The sequence below is a fragment of the Cryptomeria japonica genome, chromosome 7 (assembly GCF_030272615.1).
Source record: "Cryptomeria japonica chromosome 7, Sugi_1.0, whole genome shotgun sequence".
In the NCBI taxonomy this organism is placed as follows: domain Eukaryota; kingdom Viridiplantae; phylum Streptophyta; class Pinopsida; order Cupressales; family Cupressaceae; genus Cryptomeria; species Cryptomeria japonica.
In genome coordinates, this window is record NC_081411.1 from 569562274 (window position 1) to 569585548 (window position 23275).

At 36.4% G+C, this 23275-nt stretch overlaps 1 pseudogene; it reads right to left on the reverse strand.

The window, feature by feature from the left end:
• Window positions 1-4: 4 nt before the first annotated feature.
• Window positions 5-23275, reverse strand: part of LOC131036309 (photosystem I P700 chlorophyll a apoprotein A1-like) — a 54834-nt pseudogene continuing 31563 nt past the window's right edge.

Consider the following 23275-nt stretch of genomic DNA (forward strand, 5'->3'; position numbering starts at 1 on the left):
GTCATTATCCTACTGCAATAATTCTTGCTAGGAAGAACGCCCATGTTGTGACGATTCCACCCAAAAGGTAATGAGCTACTCCTATAGCACGTCCTTGGACAATACTCAAGGCTCTTGGCTGGATAGTAGGAGCAAATTTTAATTTATTATGAGCCCAAACAATAGATTCAATAAGTTCTTGCCAATATCCACAGCCACTAAATAGGAACATTAAACTAAAGGCCCAAATGAAATGAGCACCTAAGAATAAAAGGCCATAGGTAGATAATGAAGAATCGTAAGATTGGATTACTTGAGAAGCTTGTGCCCATAGAAAGTCATGAAGCCACCCGTTAATTGTAATGGAACTCTGTGCAAAGTTTCCTCTTGTAATATGAGTTACCACTCCCTGGTCACTTATACTACCCCAAACATTAGATTGCTTTTTCCAACTAAAATGAAATATTACTACCGAAATTGCATTGTACATCTAGAATAATCCTAGGAAGACATGATCCCAGGTAGATACTTGACATGTTCCTCCTCTACCAGGCCCATCACAAGGAAAATGAAAACCAAGATTCGCTTTATCGGGTATTAAATGAGAACTACGAGCAAATAAAACACCTTTCAGTAATATTAATACAATCACATGGATAGTAAATGCATGAATATGGTGTACTAAAAAATCCATAGTTCCTAATGGAATAGGTAACAAAGCCACTTTGGCACCTATTGCTACCAAATCACTACCTCCCCAGGTTAAGCTAGTGCTTGTTGTTGCATGAGGAGCTGTCAAACTGGGTGCTAAAGCATGAGTGTTTTGTACCCATTGAGCAAAGATAGGTTGTAATTATATAGCAGTATCTGAAAGCATATCTTTAGGACGTCCTAAAGCACTCATAGTATCATTATGAATATATAGACCAAAACTATGGAAACCTAAGAAAATACATGCCCAGTTGAGGTGTGATATGATTGCATCACGATGTCTCAGAACACGGTCTAAAAGATTGTTGTATTGAGTAGTCGGATCATAGTCTCTTACCATAAAAATAGCTACATGTGCAACAGCGCCAACTATGAGAAATCCACCAATCCACATATGGTGCTGAACAGAGACAGTTGGGTACCATAGTCAGTAGCTAGATATGGATAGGGAGGCATAGAATACATATGGTGAGCTATGACAATAGTTAAAGACCCTAACATAGCTAGGTTAAGAGCTAATTAAGCATGCCATGAAGTAGTTAAGATCTCGTAAAGACCTTTATGTCCCCCTGTAAATGGACATTTATGAGCTTCCAAAATATCCTTGAGGTTATGACCAATAACCCAATTGGTTCTATACATATGACCAACAATTAGAAAAAGAAATGCAATAGCCAAATGGTGGTGTGCAGTATCGATCAGCCATAGACCCCCCGTTACTGGGTTGAGTCCTCTGCGAAAAGTCAAAAAATCTAAATATTTTGACCAATTCAGGGTAAAAAATGGGGTCAATCCCTTAGCAAAACTGGGATAAAGTTGAGCTAAAAGCTCACGATTTAAAATAAACTCATGAGGAAGTGGTATCTCTTTAGGGTCCACTCTAGCATCTAAGAGTTGATTAATAGGTAAAGAAATGTGTATTTGGTGTCCTGCCCAAGATAAAGAGCCAAGTCCTAGTAACCCTACTAAATGGTGGTTCAACATGCATTCTACATCTTGGAACCAAGTCAATTTTGGAGCAGCTTTGTGATAATGGAACCAACCAGCAAAAAGCATTAACGCTGCAAAGATCAATGCACCAATTGCAGTGCAGTAAAGTTGCAATTCACTAGTTATTCCGGATGCTCGCCAAATCTGGAAGGACCCAGAGGTTATTTGTATTCCTCGAAAACCTCCACCCATATTTCCATTCAAAATTTCTTGGCCTACTATCGGCCAAACTACCTGAGCACTGGGTTTAATGTGAGTAGGATCGCCTAGCCATGCTTCATAATTGGAGAAGCAAGCGTCGTGAAAGTACATCCCACTTAGCCAAATAAATATTATTGCTAATTGACCAAAATGAGCACTAAATACTTTGCGGGAGATCTCTTCCAAATTATTGGTATGGCTATAAAAAGAGTAAAGGTATGGCAAAGGAAAAAAATAAATATTAAAAATAAAATTCGTCAATCAATGTATTATTAACAATGACATTATCATGTAACATATAGAGGGACAGATGTGCAGAAATCCTTTCTTTTCATTCCCAATTTAAACTCGACGGGAATAGTATTGTACTTCCAATAATTCATTAATCTTCAAACCGATACAGTTATTTTCTATTATTTTTTGAACTAATCCACTATATTGTGACTTTTTTTAATACGATTTAAATGGGGTGGCACCCTCATCTTATCCTTCTGAAAAATATCTATATTGTTATTAATTCTATCTCTCAACCTTTGTTTATCCTTTATAGATATAAAATCTTGGGGTTTGCAATGATAACTTGGTATATCTACTATACGATCATTGACCAAGATATGCCTATGGTTGACTAATTGTCTGGCTTCAGGAATGGTAAGCGCCATACCCAATCGAAAAAGGATATTATCCAAGCGCATTTCAAGTAATTGCAATAGAACCTGACTTGTTGATCCCTTGGCTCTTCTAGCAATATGAACATATTGAAGTAATTGGTGCTCTGTAAGTCCATAATGAAAACGTAATCTTTGTTTTTCTTTTAGACGGACAGGATATTTAGAAGGTTTAGGAGGTTTAGAATGTTTTTTTTTACTAGGCTGTTCCGTTCTATTGGGTGTTTTCTTACTTAATCCTGGTAAAGTTTTGAGACGATTTATTATTTTTAAACGAGGTCCGTGATAACAAGACATAAAAAACTCCTTATTTCAAGAAATGAACAAATAATGTTGGAAAGAGGAATAATATAAAGAGTACGAATATTGGAATGATTTTATATAGAAATAGAGAAACAAATTATTTTTCAATTTTGTTTCTATTGTAGAGAGAAAAAAAGATATGTTTCAATCATTCATTTCTAGTTCAAACAGATTATGCCAAGACAGACCCGGCGGACCGGCGATCAGAAATGGAAGAGTCTTTTCCTTATTTCATAGATTTTAGCATTGATAATGGAAGAAATGAAAATAATAAAAATGAGCCAGCTATCGAGATCGAACCGATGACCATCACATTACAAGTGCGACGCTCTAACCTCTGAGCTAAGCAAGCTCATATGCATGCAGTATGTGAATATAATATAATAATATTATATTATATATAATATAATAATATTATATTATATATAATATAATAATATTATATTATATATAATATAATAATATTATATTATATATAATATAATATAATATAATATTATATTATATTATATATAATATAATATAATATTATATTATATTATATTATATATTATAATATATATAATATAATACAATACGTATTATATAATATAATAATATATTATATAATATATTATTATATTATATTATATATGTTATTTAAAAATAATTTAAGTATAGAAATTGGATATCCGATTTTCTGAGACTTTTATATTTCGACAGTGATAGCCAGTGAGTCATTTTTAACTCACGGGCCGCGTGATTTTATCAAAATCCGATATCCGGTGTTTTGCCAAAAAAATGCTAAAAAGTAGATTGAGAGGTAAGAATTTTATCGTTTTCAATCATTTTCATTCATTTTTTGTATTTTTTGTTAATGTTTATTTGATTTTTCATTGAAAATATGGTTTTTTCATATGAAAACTAGGTTTTTTTAAATCAAATACCTAATTGTTTAAATTTGTTAACTAAATTTAATTGTTTACATTCATTTAGGTTAAAAATGGGGGATAACAATGAAAACCCTAACCAACCACAACTGCAACAACCAAACGCTCATTTGCCAAACCCCCCCTCAATTCAGGATTTGATTGCACAAAATTTGAATGAATTGAGGGGGATTGCAAAAGTATATTGTAGGATCCCTCATCTAAACCCAATGTTTGATCCTCTCACGTCAATCATAAAGAGTATGGAAACCATGACTGAGGAGCACAATGTCGCCCTTTTGTGGTGAGAATCTATGAGGGAAAAATATGCAGATGGCTTATCTTATAAGGATATCAAGGATCTCGAGATATCCAAAGCCGAAATCGCCTCATTGTTTGTCAATCCCCATACTGGTCAGCCCGTAGATCCCCCAAAAAAAAAAATTTCTATTAAATGGTGCACAAATGGTGGGATTGTGAAAAACTTTTGGGATCGTTGGTGGATGGTTTTCGACAAACCACCCAACAACAATCTTGATATCCCCTTCTATTTCATTAAAAAACTGTATGCTGAGTTTGTTTTAAACAAACATGTGAACTACTTTGACATCCAACCTTTCCAGGGTGTAGGTTTAGGTATGCCCCAAAATAGACCTGGGGCAGTTAGAGTAGTCCAGGGCCCATATGTCCCCCCTCCTCCTGTTGATCCCCCACCTGCAGTGCAGCATCCTGATATCATTTGTGAGGCGGCTTCATAGACCATATCGACTATTCACTCTTTGAGTAGCCTTTTGGTTTCTCAGGCTGCGTCAGTAGTTCAGCCTACTCTTGATGGTATGGTGCATCTGGTGCCATTGACACGTCATCCTCGGCTCCACACATATGCATGCCCCATAGTTGTGTCATGTGTGGGCACGTATGCTTGGGTCCAGTTGGAGAGCCCGTTGATCCTCCTGTGGACAGTGCAGATTATGAGGTGCATGAGATGCATGATGCACCAGATGTTATTACACAAACTGGAGGATACCCTAGGGAGTCCTCACATGCTAGAGGCGAGAAGGCACCATCATCATACATTGATGATGTAGTGGTAAGACTTGTATTTTCACAGCTCATGTTATATTTTAATTAAATATTTATAAATTAGATAATATTAAGTACTAATTTTTATTTACATGGTCTATTTAACAGTTGATGACCGAGGATGAGTTGAGACAGATTCAGGAGGGCACCTTGTCGGCCATTTCATTTGGCCTTGATAGCTTGACGGTACATATATTATTGCACCTAGTCATTTGTATTTTATTGTACATACATGCTCATCATTTATATTGGTATTAATTAGATTATGTAGTAACTTGCATGTATATCTTATTTTACTCTTGTAGGGCACAAGCAGCACGACTGTCGGGTAGTGTGAATTAGGATCTGGTAGTGCAGTTGGAGACAAGGGAAAGGTAATTGAATGCAAATATGATTGAATGAATAGTTTAAATAACTTATAGTGATTATATGTATGTCTAGACATAGATTGATAGTTTCATATACTTGTTGTGTATATATATAGAGAATTCTTGGCTTCACATCCTTGATGAATACACCTAGTATACCTAAAGAAGAAGAAGCGATGCCTCGAGTAGATGTGTGTTTATTTTATTTTTTGATTAGTAGATATAATTTGTTATTATCAGTGACAATTATATGCTAACTTGTATCAATGTCATGTTTCTGAACATATGTAGGTTGTGTATCAAAATATTCAAAACATACCTCATCTACCGAAGACATACGTCAAAAGTCCTGCAAAGCTGAAGAGAAAATGTGGAGATGAGGTAAACATGAATAGTTCAATTATATAGTTCATTTTATGTTAACTTTTCGAATGTGAATTATATAATATAACTAATATTAATCATGGTTTGTTTTTCTTGTGCAGGATCCTTCAGAGCCGAGCAGTGCGATGAAGAGGATCAATTTTGATGATCCATCAACAGCTTAGGATGTTATAGATAGTTTTGGGATGCTTACATGTCTAGTTGGCATGTATATTTTGTATATGGACATACATTCATGTATTTAGACATACATTTTGTTTTAGTTGGTGTTTATGTCATATTTGTGTATGGACATACATTTGTAATCATTTGACATTTTTATATATACATAAGTTGATATTCGATCATATAAATTGTTGCTCATCTGTGCGTGGTGTTATCATGGAAATCTTTAATCTTCATTCCAATAATTAACAATGGTTAATAATGGCTATTTAATGAACAATACAATTCATTTCATTTCATCATAAGTGTTGTTTTTATAATGAACAATATAATTCATTTAATGAACAATATAATTTATGAACAATACAATTCATTTAATCAACAATACAATACAATTCATTCAATGAACAATACAATTCATGAACAATACAATTCATTTAATGAATAATATAATACAATTCATTTAATGAACAATACTTGATACAATTCATTATTACCCTATGCATGGTCCTATTTTTCCCCCCACCTCGATCGAACGCTTGGGGTTTTATTAGGGCAGCAATTTTTCTGTTGGCAAAAAAATCGTCAGTCTCACTCAATCGAATGTTGTCATGTGGCCGATTTCTCGTTCTGCTCATCGCGATGATGAACCATCGGCTCTGACATGTCCAGTTAGGCATTATTACCCTATGCATGCTCCTATTTTTCCCCCCCACTCGATCCGACGCTCGGGGTCATACCCTACCAGCGTCGTCCCTTGAGCACCCTAAGTACTCAAAATTGTCAAACTTTGATGGGCCCTAACTCAGAATCCATGGCACCAGCAAATGATCCATTTGAACCTACGGGGCCACAAGAGGGGTCCCTACAAAATCCTATCTTGGTTTTTCAAGTTGCCCTACGATTTTATTAGGGCAGCAATTTTTCTGTTGGCAAAAAAATCGTTAGTCTCACTCAATCGAATAGTATCGCATGGCCGATTTCTCGTTCTTCTCGTCGCGATGATGAACTGTTGGCTCTGACATGTCTAGTTAGGCATTATTACCCTATGCATGCTCCTATTTTGCCCCCCCCACTCGATCCAACGCTCGGAGTCATACCCTACCGGCATCATCCCTTGAGCACCCTAAGTGCTCAAAATTGTCAAACGTTGACGAGCCCTAACTCAGAATCTGTGGCACCTATGAACGATCCATTTGAACCTACGGGGCCATGAGAGGGGTCCCTACAAAATCCTATCTCAGTTTTTCAAGTTGCCCTATGGTTTTATTAGGGCAGCAATTTTTCTGTTGGTGAAAAAATCATCAGTCTCACTTAATCGAATGTTGTCGCATGGCCGATTTCTCGTTTTGGTTGTCGTGATGACGAACCATCGGCTCTGACATGTCCAGTTAGGTATTATTACCCTACGCATGCTCCTATTTTTCCCCCCCACTCAATCCAACGCTCGGGGTCATACCCTACCGGTGTCGTCCCTTGAGCGCCCTAAGTGCTCAAAATTGTCAAACTTTGACGAGCCCTAACTCGAAATCCGTGGCACCTACAAATGATCCATTTGAACCTACAGGGCCATGAGAGGGGTCCCTACGAAATCCTATCTCATTTTTTCAAGTTCCCTATGGTTTTATTAGGGCAACAATTTTTCTGTTGGCGAAAAAATCGTCAGTCTCACTCAATCGAATGTTGTCGCGTGGCCGATTTCTCGTTCTTCTCATCGCAATGATGAACCGTCAGCTCCAACATGTTTAGTTAGGCATTATTACCCTACACATGCTCCTATTCCCCCCCCCCCCACTCGATCCGACGCTCGGGGTCATACCCTACCGACGTCGTCCCTTGAGCACCCTAAGTGCTCAAAATTGTCAAACTTTGACGGGCTCTAACTCAGATTCCATGGCACCTGTGAATGATTTGTTTGAACTTATGGGGCCATGAAAGGGGTCCCTACAAAAGCCTATCTTGATTTTTCAAGTTACCCTACGGTTTTATTAGGCAGCATTTTTTCTATTGGCAAAAAAATCGTCAGTCTCACTCAATCGAATGTTGTCGCGTGGCCGATTTCTCATTTTGCTCATCGCGATGACAAAATGTCAGCTCTGACATGTCCATTTAGGCATTATTACCCAACGCATGCTCCTATTTTGCCCCCCCACTCGATCCGAAGCTCGGGGTCATATCCTACCGGCGTCGTCCCTTGAGCGCCCTAAGTGCTCAAAATTGTCAAACTTTGACGGGCCCTAACTCAGAATCTATGGCACCAGCAAATGATCCATTTGAACCAATGGGGCTACGAGAGGGGTCCCTAAAAAAGCCTATCTCAGTTTTTCAAGTTGCCCTACGATTTTATTAGGGCGGCAATTTTTCTATTGGCAAAAAAATCGTTAGTCTCACTCAATCGAATGTTGTCACGTGGCCGATTTCTCGTTCTGCTCGTCGCGATGATGAACCGTCAGCTCTGACATGTTTAGTTAGGCATTATTACCCTATGCATGCTCCTATTTCCCCCCCCAACTCAATCCAATGCTCGGGGTCATACCCTACCAGCATCATCCCTTGAGCGCCCTAAGTGCTCAAAATCGTCAAACGTTGAAGAGCCCTAACTCAGAATCCATGGCACCTTCGAATGATCCGTTTGAACCTTCGGAGCCACAAGAGGGGTCCCTAAAAAAGCCTATCTCGATTTTTCAAGTTGCCCTACGGTTTTATTAGGGCAGCAATTTTTCTGTTGGTGAAAAAATTGCCAGTCTCACTCAATCGAATGTTGTCGCATGGCCGATTTCTCGTTCTGCTCGTCACGATGACAAACCGTCAAATTTGACATGTCTAGTTAGGTATTATTACCTTATGCATGCTCCTATTTTCCCCCCCCACTTGATCCAACGCTCGGGGTCATACCCTACCGGCGTCGTCTGTTGAGCGCCCTAAGTGCTCAAAATTATCAAACTTTGACTGGCCCTAACTTAGAATCTGTGGCACCTATGAATGATCTGTTTGAACCTACGGGGCCACGAGAGAGGTCCCTATAGAAGCCTATCTTGGTTTTTCAAGTTTCCCTACGGTTTTATTAGGGCAGTAATTTTTCTGTTGGTGAGAAAATCATCAGTCTCACTCAATCGAATGTTGTCATGTGGCCGATTTCTCGTTCTGCTCATCGCGATGATGAACCGTCAGCTCTGACATGTCCAGTTAGGCATTATTACCCTACGCATGCTCCTATTTTGACCCCCACACTCGATCCAATGCTCGGGGTCATACCCTACCGGCGTCGTCCCTTGAGTGCTAAAACTATATATAAACAAGCATTACACTGTAGACACATAATGATCATCAATATTTCCATGTATTGTATACACATAATTACCATTACACTTGCATGTGACATCCATGAAGGGATATGCAAACATGATTTTTTTTTCATTATCAATACAACTACACCAATGTACTCATGTACAAATACATGGACATATCATCAATATAACTAAACCAATTTACTCATGGACATGGTATATCATCATAAAAATGTTACATCAATTCACATCCATATACAAATACAACATCCCACTTCATCTGCATCAGACATCCTCATGTCCTAAGAGAAAAACTTACGTACAACAATGTCTGCATATACATGAAGACCAAAATAAGTAATCTTTTTATGCGGAATGAATGTGCTACAAGAAACAAATTATAACACTTAATACAAATTAGTTTGGCAAATTATAAATAGATCATTTCAAACATTTTTAAGATGCACAAGATTGTATAATTATGAAACTTACCAGTTTCTCTGCAAAGTATACAAGCATAACTTTGAAGAAAGATGCATGTTGATTAAAGCCCTTCTCACTGCATTTCTCTGCATGGTTGAAGACGATGGTAGATATGGTCATTTCTAAATAGCAATATTTCACTTGACTTAATGTTTATGCATAAAATTTTATCTCAATAATGCACAAAAAAATATGTACCATCACCAAGAGAGGGTCTTGTCAACGGCGAATGATCTAGCATGAACCTGTATATCATCAAAAATCATAATGTGATGTACTATTGTATATCATCAATAAAGACCTGCATGAGGATAAAGGATTTGCGATAATTATATCATCAAAAATTGTAAAACTCATCAAATGCATGATAATAAGTCGTGTTGGAAAAATACGTCCCTTCCGATTATATCATGTACTTGCTATGTGCATGCAAAAACCGTGTTGCCAAAAAAAATGTTCATCAATAGACCTGCATTTTTAACACATCCTTAATATACACATAACAAACTTGATCATTAAGGTTTAATGATCATTGTTCAAAATCAAATGCATGATAAAAAAATAAGGCACCATTCAAGACCTACTACTCAAGTGTGCCTGAAGGGTCATCTCTTTGTTTAAGAGTATCCAGTATTGCTTCATGATCAGCAGTAGTCACTGTCCATAGCTCTTTGGTCTTTGGTTTTGCTTGATGCTTCAACAACTTGACATTTGTAGCTATAATAAGGTGTGAATACATTATAATGGTTTTGTGTCTCTCATAGTCTTCAAATGCAAGTATGCCATTCTTTCTAATCATGTATGTTCGCAACCAAGTTCCCACAACAACAAATGAACCTGTAGGATATGTGAACCCGTCATCATCTGTCACTGGGTGTGTTAGCTTTTGTTTTCCCTGTACACATCGTGCCAACCAATATTCTGATCTCTCTTCATTCCCTTGTGGTGCAACAACTGCAAAAACATGTCCTGGCTGTACAAGATCTAATAGACGATCATACTCAAGCGAACTTTCCATGTCATCGTTTGACAAGGATATTGTTTGAGATAAAGGAGTTAGATAGTGGGGAACCCACTTATCAACCCACTCACTTGACTCGCACTGATCCCAATCACACCAAACACAACTCAGACAAAAACAAGCCAATGCTCATGTCCAAATGGTCCATGTACTTGCATCTGAGCTGAGAAATGAATGTATCTTTGAAGAATCTTTAATTGTTTAACAATCCAATCTATCTCCCACTGTTCCCTCCTCAACCAACCAAAAGAATCTACTCACTGCTGAATCAAGAGTACCTCCATGTGACAATGTTGAACTACACCAATCAACAATAGAACGTGCATCAGATAAATTTGCACCTAAAATCCTCAATTGCTCCTTAACTAGAGCTCTCTTCAAACATGCACCTGCTCCATCATGCTCTCCCTTCCCATGCCCTGCCTCAAAAAAACACCAAATATGAGGTATACGCCTCTCCACATGCATTCTACTCAACCAATAAAACATATGGGCATTCTTGAATTGACTCGTACAGTTATCTAACCATATTATATGTCAGTCAATTGCAATATCTTTCTCATGCAAGAACTCAAAAAATTCTCGAAAGAATGTTGCACATACTCGGAGGAGTGTGATCTATCATCACTCATATAAAAATGATACTCCCTGATTATCTTCATGTCCTCTTTTGTACTATCAAGAGCATGTCTATATGTAATGTGAACAAAAATAGCAATCTGGACTGAATTGTAGTACTAAGACTATACCTCATTTTGTGGTTGCAATGTATAGTTCTCTGCAAAATCAACCACCGATACAATAGTGCCAATCGGGAAAGAGTTCTTACACATCCTAAACTGTTGATCCAACCACTGAGACCTATGGGTGTGCCTTGCATACTTGTAGAAAAATATTTTCCTTAAAATCCAAAATAAATTCAGCAATACTCACTTCTCTTGAGACTAATTCGCATCTAGAACCTTCACCTCCACTCTTCAAAGTATATTTCACTGTCTCAAATCTTTTTTTCTCAACATAATTATTTCCAAACTCGTGTTCGCTGCCCTCATGAAAACATGAAACAAACTTTGACAACCCACTGCATTCTAAGCACTTCTCATTCAAACAATCATTTCTATAGAAATAGCAGCCATCATCTCTAGGGCATAAAAATTAGATCTTGCAAGTCTCTTGATTATCATGGAAATAACATTGCACCACACTCCTGCAACATCTCATTAGTATGCATCATAGAACGAATATGACATAAAAGTTCATGGTACATTGAAAACTCCACATGGTACTTGCAACAACAGGTATTGCAAATCTTAAGAGGAACACAATAAAATGGTTTCAAAGATTCAAAGGCCCTTTGTGATATTTGCAAAGTTGGATGTAATTCACAAAAAAATTGTACAACATTGTTTGGCTTGATTCCAAGAAATGTTTGGATGCGGTGTGCGGTCTCGGTTGCTGATTATTAATTTCAAAACATCCTTTACATTGGTTGACACTCTAGAATTAGAGTGCCAAAATTGTTGAATCTCTTCCTTCACATTGTCAGTCAACTTTCTATCAACACGTGGAAGCCTCCCACCAGATGCCCATGTATCTTGTTGAAGTGGATCGTCAAGTCTTTGTCTTCGTGCAAGTGCTCTATCCAAAGTTTTACAGTTTATGTTAAAATCAACACAAGTTTGTCTCATTTGATGAGCCTTCCTCAATTGATGGCTTACGAAGGAGGTTGTAATCACTCTTTGAGCGGCTCTTTTATCTCTTTCTTTGGTATTCTTTCCAATAGAATTGAGAGCGTCAAATAGATATTTTGCAATAATAGAATTCTCTCCATCTTCTTGTTCATACGAATCTTCAATTTGTTTAGCAATGGTCTCATCTTTATCATCTTTAGCATTGAACAAAGAGTTGGCATTGCTCGGTCAATGTCTTATTGCTAAATTTTTGGTTGAAAAGTTGTGTAGCCCACAACCGAACGGTTCTTGTTGACCTCTTGCCTTCAATATTCGCAATAATGTTCTCATCGATTTCAAATAACCATTTTGGGGTTCTTGAAGGTCTTGGATTTGGAATTTGTCTTTCATCCATGAGAGGGTCTTCATTTCTAAAGTAATTAGGTGTTACATATGGTTCACTTGGTTGAGCAATTCCACCTTCAATGTTAAAGTTTTCCACATTTTCACCTCCTATGTCAAAATTTTCCACATGTTGAGCATTTTCATTATCACTTTCAACATTTTCAAAATTTTCAATAATTTCACTTTCAAAATCTACATTTTTCATTTTCAATAACTTGTGGCACATTTTCAAATTCAATTTCCTCTTCAGTTGAAGTAACATTAGCAATATTTAACATACCTTGTCTTCTCCTCCTATGACATTCTCTATCTCTTTCTCTATACACTTCAATTTGGTCATTTGAAAGTTTTCTTTTGCGTTTAGACTTCCAATGACTACTACTCCCCATTTCACTCCACACATGCTCCTTCGTGATTGATAATGTAAGTTTTCACTTTAAGAATCTCCCAAAAGCACAAATTTGTCTCTAGCTGTTTGAAAACCCATGATCCTCGACAAAAAATAGAATATACAGATTGTGGGCCGTTGGAATCTACAAAATGGCCCACAAACCCTTTTTTTCCTTGTTTTTTGTACTAAAATCGGATATTAGATAAAATCGGATATCCGATTTTAGTACAAAAATATGTGGTCCCCAAAAATTTTCCCATTGCCACCATTTATTTAGTAAACTGCCACATGGCAGAAATCTGATATCTGATTAAATCGGATATCAGATTTTATTAGTCATATTTTAGAGAGAGAGAGAGGAGAGGGAGAGAGAGAGAGAGAGAGAGAGAGAGAGAGAGAGAGAGAGAGAGAGAGAGAGAGAGAGAGGGAGGGAGAGAGAGAGAGAGAGAGAGAGAGAGAGGAGAGGGAGGAGGGGAGGGAGAGAGAGAGAGAGAGAGAGAGAGAGAGAGAGAGAGAGAGAGAGAGAGAGAGAGAGAAGGAGAGGGAGAGAGGGAGAAAGAGAGAGAGAAGGAGAGGGAGAGAGAGAGAGAGAGAGAGAGAGAGAGAGAGGAGGGGGAGAGAGAGAGAGAGAGAGAGAGGGAGAGAGAGAGAGAGAGGAGGAGGAGGAGAGGTTCCTATGGTGTCATTAGGGGTCAGATGGTGTCCTAAGGGGTCATATGGTGTCCCATGAACCCTTATGACCTCTTAGGACACCATGTGACCCCTAATGACACCATATTGGGTCGCTTTGGGTCATATTGTGTCCTGAGGGGTCATATTGTGGCCTACGACCTCTTAGGACACCATATGACCCCCTAACGACATGATTTGGTGTCTTAAGGGGTCCTATGGTGTCGTTAGGAGTCATATGGTGTCCATAACGGAGTCATAATGGGTCGTATGGTGTCCCAAGACATCATATAACCCCTATGGACAACATAGGACCCCTTAAGACACCAAATCATGTCGTTAGGGGTCATATGGTATCCTAAGGGGTCATATGGTGTCCCGTGAACCCTTATGACCTCTTAGGACACCATATGACCCCTAATGACACCATATTGGGTCGCTTTGGGTCATATTCTATCTTAAGGGGTCCTAAGGTGTTGTTATGGGTCATATGGTGTCCATAGGGGTCGTATGGTGTCTTGGGACACCATACGACCCCTTAGGACACAATATGACCCAAAGCAACCCATTATGGTGTCATTAGGGGTCATATGGTGTCCTAAGAGGTCATAAGGGTTCATGATGTCTTAATCTCTCTCTCTCTCCCCTAATCTCATAAGGGTTCATGATGTCTTAATGTCATAAGGGTTCATGATGTCCTATGATGTCTTAATCTCTCTCTCTCCCCCTCTCCCCTAATCTCTCTCTCTCTCTCCCCCCTAATCTCTCTATCCCTCTCCCTCTCCTTCTCTCCTTCTCTCTCTCTCCCCTAATCTCTCCATCTATCTCTCTCTCCCCTAATCTCTCTCTATCTCTCTCTCTCTCCCTTCCCCATCCCCATCTCTCTCCCTCTGTCTCTCTGTCTCTCTCTATCTCTCTTCCCTAATCTATCTCTCTCTCTCTCTCTCTCTCTCTCTCTCTCTCTCTCCACTAATCTCTTTATCTCTCTCTGCCATCCCTCCCATCCCTCTCTCTCTCTCTCTCTCTCTCTCTCTCCACTAATCTCTTTATCTCTCTCTGCCATCCCTCCCATCCCTCCCTCCCCTCCCTCCATCTCTCTCCCTTCCCCACCTCTCTCTCTCTCTCTCTCTCTCTCTCTCTCTCTCTCTCTCTCTCTCTCTCTCTCTCTCTCTCTCTCCCCCTCTCTCCCCCCCTCTCTCTCTCTCTCTCTCCCTCTCCTCCTCTCTCTTTCTCCCTCTCTCCCTCTCCTTCTCTCTCTCTCTCTAAAATATGACTAATAAAACCCTATATCAGATATCGGATTTCTGCCATTGCCATTAATGTGGCAGTTCAGTAAATAAAATGCGGCAATGGGAAAATTTTTGGGGACCACAAATTTATATATTAAAATTGGATATCCGATTTTTGTAGTCAAATTTTCAAATTTCAAATTTCATCTCGGGAATGCTTTGGTATTTGGCCTGGAAGTGACAAGCCTAGAAAGTCAACTGAAAAAATGTGTTTTTCAGTATTCCTTGATTTTCCAAACTTTACACTGGTGGCTGACGACTTTTTTTGTAGCCAAAATTGATAAAACAAAAAGGGTTTTTTAAGGATGTTCCCAACTTTCCAAAAATATAAGGCTTGTCTTATTTTGACTTTAATAAATAATTATTATTTATTTTCTAATTGAATTCTGACAATAGTCCTGATTGATATACTGAATGAAAAACACTCATAACTTTCAAACGGTATAACATTTTTTGAATCTGAAACATGCGTCACATCCTATGCTTTGTCTACTATAGGGAAAAATTAAAAAAAATTAAATTTCATAAGGTTTTGACCAAGTTAAGGTGGTCAGACGTAGGAGTTTTTGAATTTCTGAAAAACTGTAGTAAAAAATTCATAAATAATTATTTACTTTATAAAAAATTAAAAAAAAATATGTGTCACATCCGGACATGAGTCTAATACTTATATTATAAATATTATAAAAAAATATTATGATTTGATTGTGATTAGGGTGGTCAGACATACGTCTACTTCTTATTTTTTCCTGAAATTTTAGTACCACTGCATTGAAATTTGAAATTTTCATCAAATAGGATTTTTTTTTTTCCAAAAAACAACTAGTAGCTTAGAAACTACATTCAATTTTCTATATATTCTCTTCTTACATATTTTAAAAATAATGTTCACAACTTATTCAAATTATCATGTCAAGTTGCATAACTATGATTTTCTGAAATTTCATTGCCACTTAAGGGCCTGTTTTGGCACACCATGATCCTGCACATACCCATGGGTATCCTTGTTTGCGTAAGTAACATGTTTTTTCCCAATTCCTAAGGAACATTCTTTAGGGTACTATAAACTAAGTAGGATAAATTAGGTTTTGTGAGATTAAAAGACAAGTGAAACAAGTATAAATGAAGAATTATCCCTTAGTGAAGGGGAATTACAAGCCTACTAGGGTATTTCATGTGAAATTTCTTTGGCTTCCTCCATAGACTTTTCTAATGAGACCAATAGGAAAAATGGAAAAATTAATAGAACCTTATATCACAAATAATTGAGTAAAATCAAGTGACAATAAAAAATACATTTAAATCGACTCTCTAATGTAAATTAATTAATAACCAACCATCTTACTTAGTCTCAAGGTGAGACAAATTCATCCCTATTGAAACTATTTTCAAGTTGATGACACCTTCACAATTATTTAGAAAATGATTAATGCATTCCTCATCCTTAAGTTTTCTCAATCTATGCATTTTTTTCTCTTCAATTTTGAGCCCCATTGTAGTAGCACGTAGCATTATCTTCCTCCATAACCTCAAAGCTAAATCCAATTTTAATCTCGCTTCTATTCTAGTACTTCACATGCTAGATAAATAGAATTTGGTCAAATCTATTCAAAAATTCCGAATAAGGAGTATTATCTGTTTTGTAGATATACCATAGGGTTTTGTTGTTTAAAATTTCTTTATGGGAGTTGGGCTCTTCTTGGCAACTTTCCCCACCCATCAATAAATTCACGGCTATGTGCAGGAACACAGTGGGCCAAACAGGCCCTTAAGTGGCAATGAAAATCAGAAAAACAGAGTTAGGCAACTTGACCTAAAATTTTTGAATAAGTTACTAACATTATTTCAAAAATATGTAAAAATAGAATCTATAGAAAATTGAATGTAGTTTATAACCTACTAGTTTTTTTCTCAAAAAAAATCTATTTGACGAAAATTTGAAATTTCAATGCAGTAGTACTAAAATTTCAGGAAAAAAGATAAGAAGTAGGTGTCTGTCTGACCACCCTAACCACAATCAAATCATAATATTTTTTTATAAGATTTTGGATATGATTAGAAGACTCGTGTCTAGATGTGACACATATTTTTTGATTTTTTTAAATAAAAAATTAATTATGATTTTTCTACTACAACTTTGTAAAAATGTAAAATCTCATATGTCTGACCACCATAACTTGGTCAAAACTTTATGAAATTAATTTTATTTTAATCCTATAGTATGCGAAGCATAGAATGTGACTCATGTTTCAGATTCAAAAAATGTGATACCGTTTGAAATTTATAGATATTTCTCAATCAACCTATCAATTGGGACTTTAGTGAGAAAATCACCACTTTTTAGCCCCTCATGATCCTACTCATACCCTCACATCATAATAGAGATAATAGTCTAGAGATTGGAATATGGTAGAGATATCCTATTAAGAATGCATGAACATTCTTTTGAGGGAAACCAACTTTGTCATCAATATGCGATAATAAGAGAAATCAAACATAAATATTATATGATTTTCAAAGTTCCTTTTCATAACAAGAAACATGTAGAATGTTGTGAGAATTCCATCATTATGAAGAAAGTGTACTCAAGATCCACTAGCATATTTGTCATGTGTTTTCCAATTGATGGTAACAAACATCAAATCAATGTGTGTGTGTGTGTGTGTGTGTGAATCAAATGCCTGAGATTACCTAATAAACTAAAGGAATCTTGATCCCTTTCCTATCCAAAATATCATTAAATGTTATCATTTTTAATTCTAGAGAAGGTATGAAATTAGGTATATCATTAACTTTACATCAAGAATGCTAATGATACAAGTTAATTCTCTCACTGGCTAGAGAATTTATCACCTTATTCACTTCTCAATAAGTATGAAAAACTTTGACTTTCTCAAATTGTTGATCAGACCTTGTATATCGTGAATCATATCTCATATTTTCCAATTAGGTATAGAAATACCTCAAATAACTTGAATAATTTTTTTTGAATCACCTTCAATATGTAGATTTCAAATAGCAAGAGAGGTAGCCAAATTCATACCCAAAAAAGCAACAAAGGCTTTAGATTCATTATTTGTCTTGAAATGCAACCCTCTAAACTAAGTTACGATTAGTTCCCCTTCATGCTATAATATAATGCTACCACCACTTGTCATCCCAAGATTACCCTTAGAAGCCCCATCGAAGTTTAACTTGAATCAACCAAGAAGAGGTGGTTCCCAAGAGGTGTTAGTTTGAACCAGTTATCTAGTGTTGTTCACTTTATCCAAATATTTTTAACTTGCTTACTATATATATATTTAAATATTTTCAACTTGATAAAAAAATCTTGAGAGTGATAGAAAAATATCATTTATAAATCTACTTTTGAGAGAATTCACAAGATAAAATCCTAAATCCAATAGAGATTGACTTTGCAGGTACAAAGCAAGGTCACATCTGCATACCTAATCTAGAACACCAAACTCAATTGAACACGTATAAAAAGGGATTGTTTTAATTATCATCCACAAATAGTCCACTATTTAGTACATTTCCAAAATCTAAGGCACGTCAACTTCAATATCTTCATCAATCGACATTTAATCCAATAATAAAACTAATGTACTTTTCATTTATGAAAAAATCATACTATTTAATTTAATCTAATCAAAAGCATTCTATTCCATTCCATCTAAACCCTATATTTATTTACCAATTTAATATAAAAAATCTCCTTTTCTCTATTCAATAATTATATGTTAGCAATTGCACATTGGTGTGCAATGGGTACGCCAAAGAGGTGTGGCAAGTTGATTAGGAAAAATTGGTCTATTTTTTGCAGTAATTTGTGTATTACATGAGGTCAATTGGTAGGCCATATGATGTTATTTGTGCAGCGAATGCCTCAATAGATAAATGATAGCTTAAAACTATGCACCCACTTACAAAGATCCAATCATAACTGAGAAGATAATCAAGCTTTATTACCAACATACTCGTATTATATTTACAATAGGGTGAGAGTAATATAGAAATTGAAATAAGACTTAAAAGAAGGATATATAATAGCAAAATCCCATTAGAGAACCATCATAGAACTCTTTTTGAAAGTTCTATGAAACGTCATTCTGAATTGAATGATATTTTGAAAAAAAATAAAATAATGTGGGTCTGAAAATTTAAGTGATAAATTCGTCATATTTATAGTTTGTAGTTAAATAAATGAATCTGCGCAGCAACTCCATCCTTTGGCAATTAGCAAAGAAGCGTAGAGCTCACGCTTTTCCGTTACACATCACAACTTGGTGGGTTTTCCAAAGAAAATTTCGATGTTACGATGTTATTATTTGATTGAAAATTCTTATGATGAGAAGAATTAAACATTGAAATCAGATATGCAGAGGTAAAGCTTGAGGAGGATACCTCTTACTCTCTGCCAAGGGCTTCTAAACTCTCTTTCATAACCACAGATGAGATGATACAAGACTTGACAGATTGTAAGATGGAGCTGCTTCAACATCTTCACCGCTAATATTTAATGCATTCTAAGGTATGTTTCTTCCTATTCAAGGAGCTTTTCTCATAGAAATCTTTTGATTATCTCCTTCCAATACATCATTCACCATTCTTTTGAATGACCCAGATCTGGGTTTTGCATGTAAACTATGAAAACCTCCCAATCCACAGTTTTTCCATTATTGACAGAATAACATAGTCTAAAATCTAAAATTACAGAGAACATGTAGATTTAAGATCCATTGAGGATGCTGTGGTACTGATAGAAACGTAGACACGTCATTAGATAAGGCATGTTGGAAAGTAGTCTTATCATCACTCATTTTTTTTAATTTGGGATGTAGGTGTGTTTTGGAGTATGTGGTATGAATGTATTCTAGATAGGGAATCATAAGAAACGGTAGTGCATGCTGTCTACAATTCAATCATTTTGAGCATCTTACAATCATAAAGTCTCCTGGCAATCATTTTGAGCATTTTTTATAAAGTAATATAGTTAAAATTCGGAACCAAAGATGTTGAAGTAACCAAGAAGTGAATGACTTAGATCTTTATTTTTCTTGTAATCTATGAACATCTATTTAAATCACAATATTGCTGATAAAATAACATATAATTAAAATGAAACCAATATGAAAAGTGACATACAACATGTAGATTTGAGACTCACTATAGATCCTAAAGTACTAATGGAATAAGTCTATTCAAGAAATGTAGACATGTTTTTTTTTATCGGTAAAATGCTTACATTTCATATTAATACTAAAATGAGAAAATACATCTACGACCATAGCCTGAACACAGATGTCAGTTTAACTTACTAACTATAGACTCCTTGACTTACAAACACCCATTATAGGATACAATCTACTAAGCACAAAACCTAGAGGCCAAACCATCAACAATTAAAATTCCTTACAAAAACTATTATGATGTCACTTACTGCTTTGACTCCTTCCCCTTCAGACTTCCAGCGCCAATCCAATACTTCCTTTCAAAAGACAGGTTTCAACTTACCCTTATGTGGGTCTTCTCCTCTCGTTGCATGCTCCGTCTACCCACGGTCACACAGATACTCCTTGATGAGAGACCACCCTCTTGCGCTTTCGCCCTCATCTGCTCTCTATCACTATCTACGTGCTTCAAACCAAAAACGGCCTCACGTTCATCATCCACATGATCATTCATCATACTTTAACATGAGTATGGATTCTTTTATGCAACATTGGGAGGAGGCATATTTATCCTAAAAGGAGATATCTTTGTCTTTGGATCCTATTTCACATTCATGTGCACTAGATTATAGAATTTTATCTTTATTAGTGTGGCTTATAGCACCTAACTTGTTAGTGGAGTCTTTCAACATCAACATGAAGACATTCGAGAAATATTTGGAGATCATAAATCTTGAGTTTTCTACCCTCAAATTTTTTTCAAGAACGGGAATAATTCCTACATATATTATTGTCTTTGTTTTTTTGAGTAAGGGGAGGAGTGTTGTTTTGTAAGATTGGATAATCTTCAACATTTAATTTTGGGCATCTGCAATCATTTTAGGAGAAATCTTCTTTGAGGAGATTTATGTAGTATCTCTTCTTCTCTATTATGAGGTTAATTTTTCCTCACATGGGATTTTATCCTTCTCATTCTTCTTTGAGATAAAAATTTTCTCTCTTTTGGGGAGGATTTTGTCCCACTAGGTTTTCTCCTTTCCTCCTTTTGAGAGAGAATTAATTTGTGCATGAGTACCTAGCATGACTTGGTATTTCATACTTATCCTTGTATCTTGTATTATTGCATTTTGTATGTTCTCCCTACCTTTCACTTAAGGGGATTTTCATGTTAAACTAATGTTTTATCTAGCTAGTTCATCATCTAGGTCCTATTGACACTAATTACATGTGATATTTACCACTTTATGTCTTAATTCATAATATTAAGACACGCCATAATATAATGCAATAATATTTATCAACCTAGTGTTGGTAAGAGACACTGCATAAGTCATCTGGTGTTTCCATTGATGGCAACCCAAGTCAGTGTACCCATCCACAGTGAATGATTTTCTCATACCAGAAGTCAAATTGAAGATTGGTTTAAGTTCGACGAGTTTAGAATAGAGCATCTGATAGTGTTTGATATTTTAGTCACTATTTTTCTTCAGGTTGATATTTTGTGTTGCGGGTCAGAGGGAAGCTAGATGGATGTCTAGAGTACCTTATTCCATAATTTTAGCCTCCGATGATAATTGGTGTGTGAGTTAGAATATTTGATACATCGGTTTTGGTTTGAGAGAGCATAGTAACCATCTTGTGGAATAAATCCTTATATAGATTAAGTGGAGTGATTTTGGCAATTGTTTTTGTGATCGAGGATGTTTAGCCAACATAAGTGGTAGTGTGCGTTCAATTATTTTGGTCCGCATTGGCATTTGAGTTTAGATTTTGCCACCGGTTTGTACACATTTGAATAAAGTGTGAAATGTTCTTGACCCAACATGTAGCCGATATGATTTCTTGTTGTGGATATATAAGAGTGATTGTTTTGATCATTCTAGATGTGTCAAACATGTTAGTGATCAATTGCGTGCAGTTTCATGTGTGCAAGTTAGAGATTGGTGCTCTGGATTATAGCAAAATAGTGAAACAGAGCAAGATAAGATACAATATGAAAAATGTGCTTAATGTGCTTAACTGAAACTATTATCAGGCATTTCTAGATGGTATTCCCAGTTCAATCACTTCAGTAATATGTTGTGATTCATTTGTAGGCAGTGAGCCTCTCTTTCTTGAGCAATGAGCTCCAGGCAATGTGCTTGAATGCATGTGCATTCCCCAATTGCAATATTTTATTCTGTAGAGTATACTTATATTGTGGGTTCATCCCCACCATGGTTTTTCCCTTAACCAAGTTTCCACGTATAAAAAGCTTGGTGTTATGGTGTTGTGGTTGTTTGTTTTGTGTCCTTGCAGCTTTATTTTGATTAAATGCATTAATTGGTTGAAAGAACAGATTAAAGTTAAAATTTGCAGAACACTGATTCACCCCCCCTCTTAGTGTTCCTTGATTCCAACAATTGGTATCATATCCTGGTTCCTCGAAAGAAGTCTAATAGCTTGAGGAAGATCCAAGAAGGTGATTCAATGGATTCTGGTGGTCTTCATCAACAACTCCTAGTTGCACTAGAAGATCTTGATCAATCCAAAGTTGAAGTTTCGGAATTGTAGACAAACCTTAAGGATACTGAGAATTTCATTTAGTTATTGAAAGAGAAACTAAAAAAGTCTAGGGAAAAGAGAAAGGAACTCTATGATTAGCTCAAGAAGAAAGAAAGGAAAAGCATGGAAGATGATCACCTGAGTCAAGCCTTGAAGGAGAAGACATAAGAATGTGAGAAACTTGCAAAGGATAATGCAATCGTGAAACATGAGATGGAATATAGAGTGATGGGGTTGGCCAAGGAAATTGAGGGAAGAAAGAAGAATGAAGAGAATCTTAATCAGTCCTTGAAAGACAGATCTGATGAATGTTGCAAACTTGATTGTGAGATTGGCCAATTGAAGCTTGAACTGCAAGAATCCAAACACCATAAGGAAGAGCTTCAAAGAAAGATTGTCATTCTTAGAGATGAACTTGTAACTACAAATGAGTACAAGGAGAAGTTCAATATTAGCTCAAATAAACTTGATGTGCTTCTTGAAAGCCAGGGGAAGGAAGATAACAAGCAAGGTGTTGGATTTGAGAAAGGTGAAAGCTCTGGATTTAGTCAAAGCAATCCTAAATCAGAACATCAGAAGAAC